This window comes from Ischnura elegans, chromosome 1 (assembly GCF_921293095.1).
Source record: "Ischnura elegans chromosome 1, ioIscEleg1.1, whole genome shotgun sequence".
Taxonomy (NCBI): Eukaryota; Metazoa; Arthropoda; class Insecta; order Odonata; family Coenagrionidae; genus Ischnura; species Ischnura elegans.
Genome location: NC_060246.1, coordinates 80,428,806 through 80,445,516, shown reverse-complemented (window position 1 = coordinate 80,445,516; position 16,711 = coordinate 80,428,806). Strand labels below are relative to the sequence as shown.

General features: G+C 39.0%; 1 protein-coding gene across 6 annotated transcripts in view; it reads left to right on the top strand.

The window, feature by feature from the left end:
* Nucleotides 1-16,711, top strand: part of LOC124164161 (potassium channel subfamily T member 2) — a 568,139-nt gene that overhangs the window by 34,377 nt on the left and 517,051 nt on the right. The gene's annotated exons all lie outside the window — the stretch shown is intronic.

The window sequence follows — 16,711 nt, the reverse complement described above, 5'->3', positions numbered from 1 at the left end:
GAGTAAATAAAAAGTTAAAAGATGAAAAAATATGTGCCTGAATATTTAAAAATACATTCTGAAGCCTTTTCGTGCTGAGGTCCCGAAAACTGGAAAAATATTTTTAAACCTCTTACGTTTAGGAGTCATGGTAATGATGATCGAATCTGTAAAGCACCCTACTGAGAATGCTTAGAAAATCTTGGGCCCACTTTGTCAGATAATGAGCTGATGCGGCGAGGCATGTCCCGGAATTCAGCCCACCGTCACGGCGGCATTTGCGTCGCCTTTGTGGCGCGCCATACTATGCCGTGAGATGACTATCCCACTCTGCTTGGGTAAACGGAGACTTTCGTGCAATAATATGTGCGTCATTCGCTAATCCGAGCGAAGGGGTTAATCGTCCGCTATGGACTTCTCGGGCTCGTCGAGCTGCTAAAGGCGGCGCATAGTCAATCCGCTTGAAAGTCTGCGTATGAATGCAAATGTGAGTGGTTCCTCTGATCCCCTCTTCCATATCTCGCGATGATTGCCTCGCTCCGATTTACGTAATTCCGGTCACGGATCATTTATTTTTATGCTGCTTTTTTATTCTCTCCTTCATTCCTTTTATTTTTCACCGAAAATACCCCCAGGACCTCATGTTGGAGAGGCCTGTAGGGTTATTTCTACCGTAAGGAGGTCGCCATGGTTATAATAAGGGGGAAGTATGTTTGAGAGGAGAGGAGGGAAAAATTGAGGATAGGGAGGTGGTCCGCTTTAGGGTAGTCAAACAGAATTTCTCATTCTTTTGTGCTTCGGCCGAATGGTCGGGAGGAATACAAGTCCCTTTGGAATTCCCCCTCAGGTAATCTCGACGATCTCCGAGATCTCATTGAAGGATGAATTCCTAGAGGAAGTGTCTACGCTTTTGATTTGATTAATTATTCGCGTTACGTATAAAAGGAGATTTCAAGTCCCTCCCCCCGTCCCCTGCTAAAAATGCATAATATCTTCCTAGTATGTTCTATGCTCTAACAAATGAAATCTCTTCACGGGCGGTCTTGCCTCGTCAGCTGGAGATAATTAATTTCAAACTACAAGAGCACCGTGGAGAGTAAAAATTTTATAAAATCTGTTCCTGACCTCGTATGCTCAAGGAGTTCTATTTATTTGTTCTCTACTAATAGGTCTCCAGACCTGCTCGATTTTGACCGACTCCACCTTTGCAAAATTTGAAAATGGTTTTGATGTTATGCTACTCTTTGGAAAGCGGAGTGCCTTATTTTCTTTCGACCAGTTAATTTTGCTGCTTTTCAATCTAATGCTAAATATATTTTGCGTAAGTGAGGTTTTATTATTTGCTGATGAATATCTTGGCTGTCTTGAGTTTTTTCTTATTCTCCTCGTTCTAGATTAGAGAATACTGTTTTGTCAAATAATTAATTTCCGTCCCTCGCTATTCCATCGTAGTTCTTATACTCAAGGTTTTTATACCTAGTTAGGCATTTTACAGGCATGGACATAAGAATTGGGGTTATAATCAATGCCCTTGTAGTTGCAGGAATGTAGGATCTATGATCATATCACTTAAAATTTGTTTGAGAATGAAAATGAAAATAAATGCCAACAAATTTTCGTTCATGTTGATATGTTGATGGAATTGCTTGGCAAAATTCTTCCTTCCTGCATTCAACATCTTCCATATAATTATATACTTAAAACTCTTTCATTATTTTTGGTGGAATTTTCTCGTATTTATTCCTGCTTTTGCCTTAAATTTCATATTCGTAAACATCATCTTCTGTTCATATAGCTTTGGCTATTTAGCTTTTGGTATGATGATATCTGCGCTGATATACTACCTCGAGATGTCATTCACGCAAGATTCCATAATTTTCCTGCTTAGCAACATAATATGACAGCGTACTAGCATGCTTCACAGTCATATGTAAGGTGTCAGACTCTAACTCATGACTACAAACCATTACTCTTTAAATTTTACGTTATCGTCGCAATATGTGTCACACCACCTGTTATAAAACTTGTACCGCAATATTTTCCGTCCTAATTAAACAGAGGTGCTACATATTGGACGGCGTTTGACTCTCGTGAAGAGAACGTATTGGTGGCTTACATCCGTCAAGAGTTTATCGCAGAGTTTTTAATATCATGGTTAGTAGTAAAGATTACGCTGAGGGTGGATGCTTTCGGAAGACTATAGTACTCAAAAAATTTCCCGCGTGTTATGTAGCTCCATATTATCCTGTGCTGTCGGTTTTCAGGGGTTTAATATCCTGATCCCCGTGGTCACACCCTGCTCCGAAAATGGTACGCCTCACAGGGAAGAGGAGAGAAAACCGTAAAACTCACCCCCGACCCCATCTTGTCCGCCCTGCTGGAAAAAAATGTATCCGCAAAGCCCGGGGCGGGACAGCCGTCCTCTCTCTCTTATACCATGTCTTCGTCATTCATTACGGCCCCGACCACGGAGAAAATCTCATCCTCTGCGAAAACATTAAATCCTCCCCACTCCTTCCCTCCAACCCTTCCGTCGCCGCTCCGCTGGCCGGAAATCAGGGCGAGAGCCACCGAGAAAATACAATAACAACACATCGCAGGATAGCACGATTCCAGGGTTCATGATATACGAGTTGACGTACTCATGGCGCATATATAAATCGATGCCGTATTTTTTCAGCTGTACGCTCTGTCATTAACATATTATTCAGTGTGCCTTTCCAAAATCCTTCGTTGTAACGTCGGTGATAGTGTGCTATACAATCGCTGTCGGGAGGTGTTGGTTCTTTCAGTCGGACCCTCGTGCAGTGGTCGATTTTGCTCTTTTATAGAGGCAGAATTATAAAATTCTCATAGCCATTCTCATTTCTTTTGTTCTTCCTCTCGCAAATTACATCTTTCATTTCTGCGTATCGGTGATAGTGAATTTTCTTTCCAGACTTTCTTACATTTTCTTTCCAAATTTTCTTACATTTTCAACTACCATCATTTTTACGCTTGACTAACAATGAGTAAGTTGTCCTTAGTAATAATTTATGCTTATTTCATAGTGTTTTTCCAACAATAACAATATAGTTTAGCTATTAAGAATATTTCACTTGGGAATTAATCAACATTTGATCTGTTACGTTAGCGAGCTTTAGTCACTACAGCTGCTCTTTGCTAATATTTTACCCGTCAATAAATCTTTTTTCACTTCTTAGTTTTTTTTGGAAATTAGTAATGTTTTTAGTAAGTGCTTACCTAAAATTTCTTCTGTATCATTTAAAGCGATAGGACTCTCGTAAAATATTTGGCTGCCTTTCATTTGTAATAAATCTGCATCATTAGTCAGTAAATTGCCATTTAATAAACTGATAAATTTTGATGTCATATTAAACCTAATAAGTTCCATTTAATACTGGAATGTGCTCTCACGCTCCCTCATTGGATGTGTTCAGTAACCTCTCCTTCCATTAAAAGTGGATAATCAGTTTTTTTTTCTTCACATTAGTTAATTGAGACATTGCAATAGTTCCACTGGATTTATTTTAACACGACGCGTTTCGTTCACATCATGCCGCACATTATACAAAATATTTCTCTTGAATTTTTGATGCAAGTATGAAACTGTCCAAATTTATGATGAAACGTGCGGAGGAATCAGGTAGAAAATGAACTTTTATCTACTTAATGGCATAATTTTGTTACAAAAATACTGATAAAGGTCTCTATAGCTCTGACTACGATGGTATGCCGTCCGGTATCCGACATTGAAGAATCATAAGCCCTCAAGACTGAGAACAGTGTGATAAGCGAAAAGGAATCGCATTACGGAGCTAACACTCGAAAGACTATGCGCAGTTCTTACCCAAGGGCCTTTGACTTCCTCACCGAATGACCATAGGATGGAGGATAGATGACCGAGGAGCGGCAGCAAGGGGTGGTTGAGGTGGATCAAGGAATGGTGGTGAAGTTGGAGATGTTTTCGTCCTCGCACGTCCGGCAACTGCCCCTGACTCCGTCGCTCCTTCTCACGCGATGCGATTAAACTCAGGCGAGGGCAAAAGGGTTCATGGGACGGGACGGCATTTCGCCTCCACTTCGTTAGATATACACGCGCCGGACGTGTCCCACTCTGCGGTCGCAATATTAGCAAGAAGTTTTCCGGCTTCCACGTCTGGGAGCAGTAAGGTAAAAAAAAGTCTCACTGGAAGTAGATTGGTTATCTGGGATTCCTCCGATAGCTATTGGGAATTGCGTCGCTACTGGTTACGCGAGGGCGGGAGTAGCGGGTTGAACGTTGGTTGAACACATTGGAAAAATCTGCGATGTATACGCTTTTTTCGTTGAATTCGGGCTAGATTGTTTTACTTCGCTGGATCCGGTGACGGTGGGAAAGTTCTTGCCTGCCAAATAAAAGGTCGCGGGTTTGAGTGCCACATGGGTAGGTCACTATGCAGGGCGTGATTGTTAGTGCTCATGTAATTCCTAAGTTGTTGAAAAACCCCATGTGGCCAACATGTGCTGTTTTCGGTGGTATGGTAATAAAAACAATATATATTTTAACGGATTTTTTGGTTCTGTGGTGTTGTTTTCTAGACAGACCTTTTTTCTATTAGCAAAAAATCAGTATTATAACCTAGACGGTGGAGTAGATTGAATGATCGATATCGATATTACCTAAGAAACAATTTTCTTTAGAATCCTATCACGTGTTGATTGAACTGTGAGCGGTTGAAGGGTGGCTTACAGTTGGATGATGCACCCATTCCACGTCGGCAGCTGATATATCGTGGAATTTGAAGCTTATAAGGCCAACTTGAAACGTTATTGGATGAATGGAGGGCGAATTCCCGCACCTTTTCCCAAAAGCCATGAAAGAATCGGAATGCGAGTGATATTTTCGAGCATATGGACTAGAAAAATGCTCACATCATCCGTGCTGTAACCTTTTCCTGTTATCTTCCAAGAAAGTCGACGGATCCAGGCTTTCATTATTTGCTCGCACTATCTACTTGCACGCTGGGATATTCTGATCCTTCGCTCGGTTGTACCGCTATTGATATTTCTCGTGGAAGCTTTCCGCTACCGAAGGTATACGATTTTGACCTCAGTTGTGCGTAAAGACTGTCGACCTGCATGCTTTAGTAAGCTTTAAGTCTGCGAGCACGGTGTTTATAGCGACGTCCGCATCGATGTGATGTTAGTGTGTTTATTGAGCTTTCGTAGGTGTACGCTTGGATAGAATTATCTGTGGTCTGTACATTTATCAATAGCAACGACCAGAATGAGCCTTGATCCCTGAAAATCGAAGGTGGTATTTTGAGCTTGGTTGTTTCACGATGCATTTCAGTATGTATGGCCAAAAAATAAAAATCTGCTTCAAAAGGTTGGTTGCGAGTCAATACTGTGAGGAAAAGGGATTGAAAAATAGATTTCAATTTCAATTTTAATCGAAAATTGATCACCTCCGATTTTCGAAGTAATTGGAGTCAGCTCTTTGTTTTCAAAAATCCATCAAATTGATTATACCCGATCGATAATCAATTTTAGGCTTGCTGCTATTTGTATTTTGCCTTCTCGCTTTTCATGGCTTGCTTTTCCTGCAAGAGTATTCATAGGTTGGCTTTAATTTGATCTTAGTATTTTTGATTAATGAGTTGAAAACTAAGCTTAAATTTACCAATAATAGTGAGACTGATACTCCGAAAATACTGGGAATGCTTAAAAGAGAGAGTGAAGGAGAATGTATGCATTTGAAAGGAAGTGAAAATAAGGGGTGCAAAATACCTGTATATCATTCAGAACACAAGTTTATTTCGACAAATAGTAGAAGAAACATTTGGAAAGAGTAGTTGAAAATGATTACTTGCTATACTCTGCGAGAAAATACTGGTTCAAGATATTTACAAAATTGTAAATATCTTGAACCAGTATATATAACAAAATAAATGCACTCTTGCCCATTGGTTCATGTGGTATATTTTAGCTTTACATATTGTAAAAAGTCGTTTAAAAACAATAATAAAATGAGAATATAAGTAATATTAATGATCAGGTAACACTTGCGTTTTACGCTAAGTTGAAAGATTGAGTTGTTGGAAATATTAAAAAAAAGGAATTATACTGATTGGAAGTAAGGAAATAAAACTTTGTAAGGTTCACTGTTATTTAATTATGAGCACGACCCGGGTTTCGTAACTTGGCTACATCGTCAGGTGACTGATCTTGCATGCATCAGTCACCTGACGATGTAACCAAGTTACGAAACCCGGGTCGTGCCCATAATTAAATAACAGTGAACCTTACAAAGTTTTATTTCCTTACTTCCAATATGGAGAGGTTTCACAAAGTAAAGCCTGAAGTTATTAGTTAAATTATACTGATGTTATGCAAATCAAAAGGTAGTAAAATAATATATCTGTTATCAACAACGAATCGAGATTATAGTTTGGACTCGCCGCACTCCGCGGATCTCCGGATCCGGATTCGCCGTCAAAATTTGTGGGTATTGGAACAATTTTTAAACGAGTAACGGCTTCACCGACCAAGTGGGAGATAAAGGGTCCCTCGGCTGCTTCCACCGGCAAACTTCTCGAATCGGCTTCGCCGTTTCTCGAAGCTCAGTCCCCAAAGTCCTCGGGGCCGGCTTGGCGGGCCAGGGGAGAATGGTAGCGCCCGCCGCAGCAGGCCTCAGCGGCCAGGGGTGGAGGGAAACGGACCCTCAGTGGCGCTGCGAAGCTTTCATAATTGACAAAAAACATTCGCGCAGCATGATCGGTCTCCCCGAATTAAATTAAAAACCGGAAAACCGTCCCCAGAAAATGCGTTATTTCGACCATTTTGACGTCGTAGCAATGCGGAAACTTCGGATTTGGACATTTCAGCTCTCAAGCTTTTCGCAAAATGGTCGGGAATTTGTATCCATGAGTGAGTGAGTGAGTGAGCGAGTCATACATCGGGCTACATATGTAAGTGAAGACTCAAAGGAAATGTTTATGTTTTACATCTTCACGAAAGAGGGCGCACAAAGTTATCTAAAATTTATAATATATGTAGATTTAGATGTTCACATCAGGGACATTGCCTCTGCCGGGAAGGGGACGGGTTGAAGGGAAATATCTAGCAGCGGAAGTAAGTGATGGCGTACTTCGGCGGCGTCGCATTGTGAGGTAGCGCTGCGGGGTCGTGGAACGGATTGTGGGGAATCATATCTCATAATAGGTTAAAGATACGGCAAAACAAACGAAATTTTGGTTCAATGGGGCTCTAAATTCACGTTTTTCACCAAAACAGTGCCTTCCCAGCCCTAAAATTCCAATTTTGGTTAATTAGCACTTAGGGCCCCTGGGGCATTGTTTCCCATCATTTTAAAGTAACCAAATTTTAGTGAATGAATGCGAACTTCATTTCGGTCACTTTGAGAGAAAAAAATTGCTATCCAAATTTTTAAAAATTAGGGCCGGCCTAATGCAAATACTCTGAAATGAGCATCGGAACTATTTGAGTTGCTATTTTATTTGATGCATAATTGATAATAGGATGGTTTCCTATTATTTTTTTATTGCCTAAATCAAAAGATTATTACTCCTGGAGTACGCATTTCACGCTCTTTGATTTTTAAATGACGATATCTATTTTTCGCGATTAAATGAAAAGTGAACATTTTTAAGCGCGCGAAAACGCGACGGCTAAGTAGGAATGATGGGAAAAGTCCATGTGACGTATTTCTGGTTCCCGCTGCCGCCCTGTGAGGTGACCTTAAGGCGAGGCTTGAGCGCTGATACGACGCAGGCTGCTAGCAGGTAGCAGAGTACTCTGATAGCAGGTAGCGCTTGGCTTAAATATTAATTATTACTACCTTATCAAACGAAGGAAACTCTCCGGCCTTAGACAATTTTAATAAGTGATTATTAAGAGATGTTTCCCTGAGCTCTGTGACTCATGCATGCATTGGTAATCTCAGACGATTTAAAACTCTTATCCTCTAGTGTAGAAACTATGTCCCTGTGACGCCGCGTGGAGTGAAGTCGCATGGGCGCCTATCTGGCCTTTTTCAAATGAGGTTAAAATTGACCATTGCCATTCGTCTAAACCGGTATTTCTAAAACCAAATAATTTGTACATTATGAAAACCCTAATGGTGGGTGACAAATTGCAATCAATGCATTTCGTTTTCTTTGATGAAGGAAACTACCCAATTATACTTCAAGTGATATCAATGCTGCAAACGTTACAACCCTCTATATTTATTTCGAAAAACTGAGCTGTCAGCATTTTCCGTAATGTACTTTCTACTATTTATTCGTTGAGGCGTATAACATACCTATATTGTTCCTATCCTGAAAGCCTTTCCTATTCTTTGAACTTCCCCGACTGCCTAACTTCAATTTCTCCATCACTTATTCAGTATTCTCAGGACACACACCACCTCCTACAGCCTTTTCTTTATTCCAATTATCTTTTCTAAAGGTTTGCTCTTTGGGCATGTATGTATGTACTCCCTCGTTTGTCCTCATGGCCGTTAGTCGTAACTTTTTCCGCTTAACGCTACTCACCTCTATGGTTTTTAAAATCGCGTACCTATTTCTCATCGTTTTTTCCTGTACACATTTATGAGCTGCGAAATATACTTTTTATTTTTTCACGAATAGAGTTCAAACTTCAAGTTCAAAGTTCTAAAATTTAGTTTTAGAATTTTATTTAGTTCTTGTTTATCCTGATTCATATAATTGCTCGATCGTCAGAAGCCTATTTTCTTACTTCGAGCTATAGAGGTGGAAGTAGATGAAAGTTCTTCTCTACTTTTTGCAGAATGAATTTAATAAAGTTTTCGATGTTAACTTTGCCGTCGCATTATTTGAGAGGAGGTTGGAAAATTTTTGCATTTCACCAAGAAGTTCTACCTGTAATCGATTGGGAGAAAATTACCATATTTATACGGATGGAATGCTCTCCTTCTGGGGTAAGCGAGAAAAAGACTACGGCCATCAGGAGCGGAGACTGTGTTGGATGAATACTAATGTGTTGGGAAATTAGCATAACGCGTATTCTTGCGTGTTCTTCCCGGGCTGAGTTCATTCGTAGAAGAAAGGAGTGCTCAATTCCTTGTGACGCTACAACGTATGCGTTTTGCTTCCTAACTAGGCACACATTTTTAAAAACTGTGGTACTAAAGGCATGAATCTTTGATTATTCTTATTTTTTATGATTTTACAATTCAGTAAATTACGTTTATAAATTTTCTCCCCTTATTTTTCTCATTTTCTTTCAGTATTGCTTCGCTGGCTTCTTCACCACTCATCACGCCAAAAAAAAGGGGTGCAAATTATTGATCGTATTTCCATTAGTCATAACAGGGCCCAGCCGATCGAGTGAATAGTTTTGTAACGTTCATTTCATTGCCGTTATACATTTGCTGATTAATTTTCGGTTCTTTTTCAGCCTTTGTCTCGAGTTAGCTTCGTTTCAGGCACTTCACGGCCATTGCGATCGTGACAAATCTCTCAGGCTAAACATCCGTGTCGCGGAGGCATCTTCTTTTATTTACCGAGTTCGATCTGCCCGCAGAGAGATCTTTACGTTTATTTCTTCCTAGTCCACGCCGCGACATATTGCGTCCCCGTATCCTCGTAGGAGGGCGTGTGTCCTCGTTCTACATCCGCACTCCTGGCAATTTGGCGCAGAAAGGGGAGCTGTGGTGTGCACTCAGTTTGGAACTGTGGCGAGGGAGCATCATCCCTTCTCGATTCCCAGGGCGTGGGAAATGATGACTGTGGCGCTCATAACCTTTTTTCCGACTGTTTCCTCGGTCCGTTTCCAGAAATCCGGCGACAAGTCCTCTCGCAACGGAGAGGTTTTCTTCTTTTGTTCATAGAAAAAATATGCGTTGCCTTGAGTACGGTTGCGGGGGGGGGAAATATCTCTTGAGATTACTGGGATGCATAATCTTTGGCACCTCGGCCAAGTAGTAATAATGCATCAAAATAATACTTTCATGCTGGCTTGAGCGTGGCTTGGAGCTTGTTACGCATTGTGGTTTTATGGCCACATTGTCCTCGAGTGTTTCCCTCGTAGGGGCTCTTCATATCTGAGCATTTTAAACATTTTTTCACAAGTTTGGCCACTTTAATGTTATTCAAATTTAACTGAAAATGTATTTCTTGCTCTGAATGAATTCATGTACGAAGCATCTCCTTTAATAAACATTTGGTGGATGGTGTCTAATGTTCGCTTCATGATTAAAGGTTTACCGCATTCCTTTGAGTGCCAAATCTATCGCCTCACTTTGGAGGGCACACACTTACTGAGGAGAATGTGTGGCGCGGCGTTATGTTAGGAAATAGGGAATGACTTCTCGGGTTGCCAATGCTTTCAAGATATGCAAATAGAGTTTGCCTTCCTCTTGATGTCGTTTCCTTTATCGTTCGGTAGTTTGGAATTTTTCTGCAATTGAAATGCAGAGATAAAAAGCTTTTTTATATACGAATTTAAAATATATCTTTACCGTGTATGCAAGAGCACGGGATCTAATAATATTTAGTAGCGTTTTCAACGAAAAAATATCCATAGATTTTCAGAATGAGTGAAAAGTATCTACGCCTCAGTAGAACTTATATAACAAATACTCATTTTGATATGAATAACTTATAATAACTTATTTATTGTCACTTGAAGAGGAATACGCCCACAAAATTCCAATTTTTGAATCGATTCTTGTATATTTACACGTTCAGTTTTCGATTTGTTGTCGCAGGAAAAGACTAATTACAACGCATTATTGGTGAAAAAAAGGCTTTGAGATCAAAATGGTTGTATTTGCGAGGCACTACTTCGCACGTTGCTAATCATTCAAGGCATAAAATAAGCTAAATTGAAACTAATTTCACTCATACCTTGGAGGCTAAGTGGCGAAACGTGGAAGCCCGCCTGATATCGATCAGTCCTCATGTTAAGTTCTGGTTTGTGCTAATGACCGAAAATTGTCTTAAGGAAATTAATCAAGGGAAAATTCGATTCTGATAATATTTTTCTTGTATTCCATACATAGTTTGACATTCAACATTATTTTCACACTGGTTTACCAGTGAATTGCCCTCTCTTCCATTCATACGGTGAGGGTCTTGCCTGCTAGTCTAGTCAAGTCTGGTCTGTTAAGATCTTTGACCAATTTTCATTCCTCTCTATTCTATTTTATGATAAATTCCTCCATCTTCCATGGAGACAATTCCAGTCGTAAATAGGAAAGAACTGTTTTATTCGTATTGAAAATGGAATTAGTTCAATTGTTTTTATCTATTTGAAAGAGTCTATTTTGCTCATTTTCAGTTCATCCTGTACTATCGTTCGATGGTGTCGTTTCGCTGTTGAAATATAACGGTGAAGATTGCTGCAGGGGGGACGAAGACGTTGTTGCTTGAACATTTGAGCCGGAAGAATAGAATATTGACATGTACGTGCGAAGTTGGCTGGAATAAACCAGGCTTGAGGGACGCATTAAAAATTCCGAGTCCCTATTCCACGGAACTATCTACTGTTGCAACGAAACCACGGACTTTGTTGGCGAAAAATCAATAAAAAACAAGAGGCTGAAACAGGCGTCTTTCTCGAGAAATGTCAAAGGTTTATCTGATTCAGGAAATTTTCCATGAAAAGGTTCTAACATATTTCACAAGGCTAACCCTAAACTGCTAGCTGACTCTCTCCTTTAATGCGCGCTTAGCAAATTATTTTAATTTTCTTGGATCCATTTTAATTTAGGGGCTGTTGACAAGAGAGAAATTATTAAAAATGAAAATAACTTTTTGCGAATATCTTATTTCACCAATGTTATAGATCTACATAGGTAATTTTTCCGGCAATGCCGAGATCATTAAAGTCAAAAATCTAGTGTCGTAAGTTGGTTAGAAATAAGGAATGTGTTTAGTTTGTTACACCAATATTTCATATTAAGTAAATTATACCCGGAAACAGCATTTTAATAGCGTTTTTATTTGGACTATTTAAAATAAATACGCACCTTTGTAGTAGGACTAAAGGTTTTATGAAAATTATCACCATGAAAATGAAAATATCACGATAGAGCGGTCTCTTCGGAAAAATAATTTACTTTTGTAGTTCATAAAAGCTTATTGCAATTATTTTGCAGCATTAAGTTTGGGCACTCGCAAATATTGGTAACAAATCATCATTTCATACAATTGATTAGGTTGGGGTGAAGTGTTGCTATTGAAGCTAAAATTTCTTTTGTGAATGTTATTTCCTATCTGCTAAGCCTTGATGTGTGGAGTAAGGGTTCTTCCATTCGCTCCATTGAAAATGATGTCAATTGGAGTTGGAAGCTTTTGACCCAGCAGTAAATCCAACAGAGGCGATCGAAGGAGATTTTTTATGCAAAACTTCTCTGCGTGTAAGTTTTAGCCTGGGAAGTTTTAATCAAATAAAACTCTTCCTCTATCGAGAGAACAGATGTTTCAACCCTCGAATACACCGGTCGCACTGTTTTTGCTCCCACTGAGTGATTCCTCTTTTTTCTTCAGAAATGTTTTCGTAAGTTTCAAACGCGAGGCAAAGAAAACAAGCAGTTTGTGAGGTAGCCCTAGGGTCACGCAACGCATTGATTTATATTTTCGTGCCTCATTCCGTGCGATTTCGTGTCGTATCTTTCTCCTTATATCCCCGAGATTTAGGGCGAGGGTTTAAAATGTTTTCCAATGTTTCAACGGTGCATAAGTTTTACATCATTGATACCTATCTCCTTGCGAAAAAATCTAAGACATTTTCAATACTTTACCAGCAATGAATCTCCTTCATACGCAAGTACTGAAATTAGAATTTCATAACTAAGACAGCGTTAGCATTGAGAATTGGCCTTCAAAAGCTGGCGATTGTTTTTGTGACTATTGATATTAATATTGGCTGGAATCAGTAGATATTGAGATTTTATCGAGTGATCTTTGCTGAATTTTAAACTTCGCCATTTTATTTTTCTGTCAATTAGCAACCCATTCAGATAATTCTCAACTTCTAATTTGCTATAAGATGATTCCATGTAATGACTAGCAGATTGGTTGATGAGGAAATTCATATTATTGAGTCATTAAGGTGAGAATGAGAGCCCAGTGTGAGGGTTTTGGAATACTGCCCGATGGTTGAATGGGTTTCAAAACCGGGCGAAGCCCTAGGACACACCCAAACATAAATCTTTAAAGTGCATGGAGAAATGGGTACTTGAACTTGTTCCTATGTCCTAAATTTGCTGCAATTATACGTCATTGGATTGAAAATATTCATTGATTGATAACCTTCTCGGCATTGTGTAAATGGGATCAATTAATTTTGTGTTGAAAATATTCTTATTACAAAGTCATATTTACAAATTTTTTAATGAGAAAATATCCTTCTATATTAACCGGTGGTATTTAATCTTTTTCTCTGACATTTCCTGTCTATTACTAACGCACTTATCTAGAAATATGCATATATTTTGTACCTTTTCTAATAATTTATGTATCTCTTACATAAAATTTTTAACTCAGAAAATATTTAGCTAAAATATTAGTACTTTTAAGATGCGAGTAAATGTAGAAAAGGACTTACTCTCTTTTATATGAAAATTTCAAGTTGATTGCACCTCTCTCAGATAAGTAACACGTCAGGAAAAAGACAGGTTTAGCTTGAGTGACGCGTTCTGTTAAGGTTTTGCGGATAAGGTTTAGAGGCTCACGGAAATTCGGCGTAGAGATAGCTCACTACACCCAAAAGAACCTGTAATGGCCTAAGCGTTGTCCAGAATCCCTTGATTGGCCTCTAGTAGTCTCATCCCGTAACTAGTCGGTGGGAACACACGTGTCGTTTCGCTCGAATTCCCAATCCGAGACGCATCGGATTCGCTCCGGCGCACAGTGGGCTGAAATCGAAAAAAGCTGGACAAAAGTCCAAAATGACGTTTTTTGAGATAGAGACTTCAAACTTGGCGTAAATACTTATGAATGATTACCAACTATAGGTCTATGTGCTATTTTAGATCAATACGGTCCGTTACTGAGATACAGTGGCCCAAACATGACCAACTTTTTAAAAACACGCGCGGTCTCGTTTTTCTTCAGAAACCTTTGAATTTAAGCAGGTGTTGTTGCGTTGGCATGATTTTTATGGAATAAAAAACGCAATAATCCTTTGACTTGATGCTTTGCCTATACTTTCCGTGAATTTTGAAGATTTTGGTTCTCATTTGACTAGTTTTACAACGCAAAATGGCGGACCCGTTTTTCACGTGAAATTTGACATAAAGTAGACATTATCTTTCGTTTACGAAATATATAACTGGGGAAATTCATATCACGGTGTAAAGTAGAGATTTCTCAAGAACACTAAGCAGAAATCTTGGAAAAAAGTCTGCGACGAAGAAAATGAGAGCGATTTTTCGATCGCGAGTCAAGCCTGAGCTACACGCCGCGGGACCCTGACGCTCGGTAACAGAGGTCGATGTTCCAAGTTTTTTGAAACTTTATTCTTGAAAATCGTCATTTTAAGCACAGAACCTAGTCATTAATGACCTAAAACACTATACTGATGACATTAGCAAGGATTATGGTTCGACCGAAATGACCATTTAACGCGTTACTCGAGTGGAAATGCTTGGGATTGGATGTTTGTCGGAACCATTCCTCGTATAAGAAATATGCTTCGGGTATTGAAGTAGGGTTAAAAGATTGATTTGGCATGCTAAAGAGAAAGAAAAACAAACTGTTTTCGCGAAATGCAACTACCGTTACCCTTTTTCATTTCTACCCTCGCCGAGGTGGGTCGCGCGGAGAGGGGCGTTTTATGACAACGTACAGCCTTTGAAGGTATTCAACAGATTCTTCCTCAAGAGTTTTTCCCTTTTTTCTACAAATACGTTTCATCTTGCTGTGTTATTTTGAAATAGGTGAAGAAGTGCCGTCCTAGTTCTCCTAGTGTCGTTTCGTTCAGTAGTGTGATTGTCAATTTCGTTTTGACGGCGCAGTGATTTTTCAGCTTGAATTTTGTAAGGTGATTTTTTTCTATTCTTTCCCTTTCAAAGATGAGTTTGTTTTAGTAGAATTTCAATGAAATCTTTTAATTACTTATGTATTTTTACTATTTCTGCCTCTCAGTAACCATGGCAATTATGATCCGTGTTCGTCAATATATATTTCTAATTTTCAATTCACCTCGCAGGGTTTCGAGAGCTTTTTGACGTACAAATGTATTCAAACCAAGTTACTCGTTTTGAGTCTCATAATGAATTATTAGAAACGAAGGGAATGACATCAGGCTAAAAAATACACTTGTTGGATTTTTTGTAGCGGATATTAAATGTTGAGAGCTACGAGGCTGCTCTAGATGGTCTCCGTGAATTACTTAAGTTGAGATGGTGGTCTAATTACAAAAAAATGTGGAGACAATATTACTGGAAAAATAAAAGATTTTAGTGCTACATATTCGGATCAACAGCTATGGAGATGAATAATTTGAGGGCAGCATAGAATCGACTTGTAGGTGTGACCAAATATTCTTTTGGATTATCAACCTCACATTGCTACATCCGATTTTTTGAATGTGTGATACACATATCGTACTGGATAGAGTTCAAAAAATTGAAGGTAAGAAAGAATACAACAAAGCTGGAATCCAGTTCAATGGTAAAAATGCCTTTTAATTTCGGCCAACATTCTTTACAGGCCCGAGGATATCTGAAAACACTCCTTATACAGAGAAAATTTAGGTTTCAGAATACTTTCATAGGAAGGATGGGGTTTATTGTTGAAGTTCCAAGGCCTGTATCAGAGAACATGAATGACAGTAACACCGCAAGAGGTCTTTTCAATTCCTCAGACATGGCCGCTGATTTGACGGGCCAACGAGTAAATGTAGACTGCAATAGCATATGTAAACCATGCACTGTAAAGCAAATGAAACATTCGCGCATGTTTGCAAGTGAAATAGTTAAATACTTCATCTAAATTATGTTTTCATAGGAAAGTGTATTGTACCATAAGAGGAAAATTAATTTTTCATAATTACAGGTATCAATGTTGACCTAATCAAACATTTTTCCATCATTTGAGGGCAATATCAAGTGGCACAACTCTAAATTATACAGCTTTCTAGGAGTACTGCCAGAGAACTGCGGAGTTATTCACTAAGATGTATCCCTGGTATTACATAACAACCACGGTACATAAGGCCCTTTAGGAGAGAAGCGATTTTGCAAAAGAGTTGATTCTTCCTATGAGACAATTATCTGAAGAGGCATTAGGAGCCCAGAATAACGAGACACATAAATTCCGCCTGAAATTCAACAGAAAGCACTCTAGAGAGACCACGAATGAAGACCTTTTTAAACGACTGTTATAACGTCTGATACATTTCTTTTCACCATCCTATCAAGTCCAATGAGACCGAAGGAAATGCCAAAAGATTAAAGAGACCTGCTGATTTTTTTTTATAGTGTAGAAGAGGGATCAGACGGCAGTGACGAAATAAGTTAATCGGAGGATTCATGGTAGAAACTTTAAATGAAAAAATACAATTCATTGACTTTTAGGAAGAACAATTATGTGAGACTTACAAGACCACTAAAATATTTATATCGCAATTTATGATTCCGCATTGATTTTATTTGTAAGTTAAAGTTATACATGGATTTCCATTGCGGCAAATTGTATTTTAATTTAAATATCCCTTTACGAATAGAGCAAAACATTATCAAACAATTTACCAA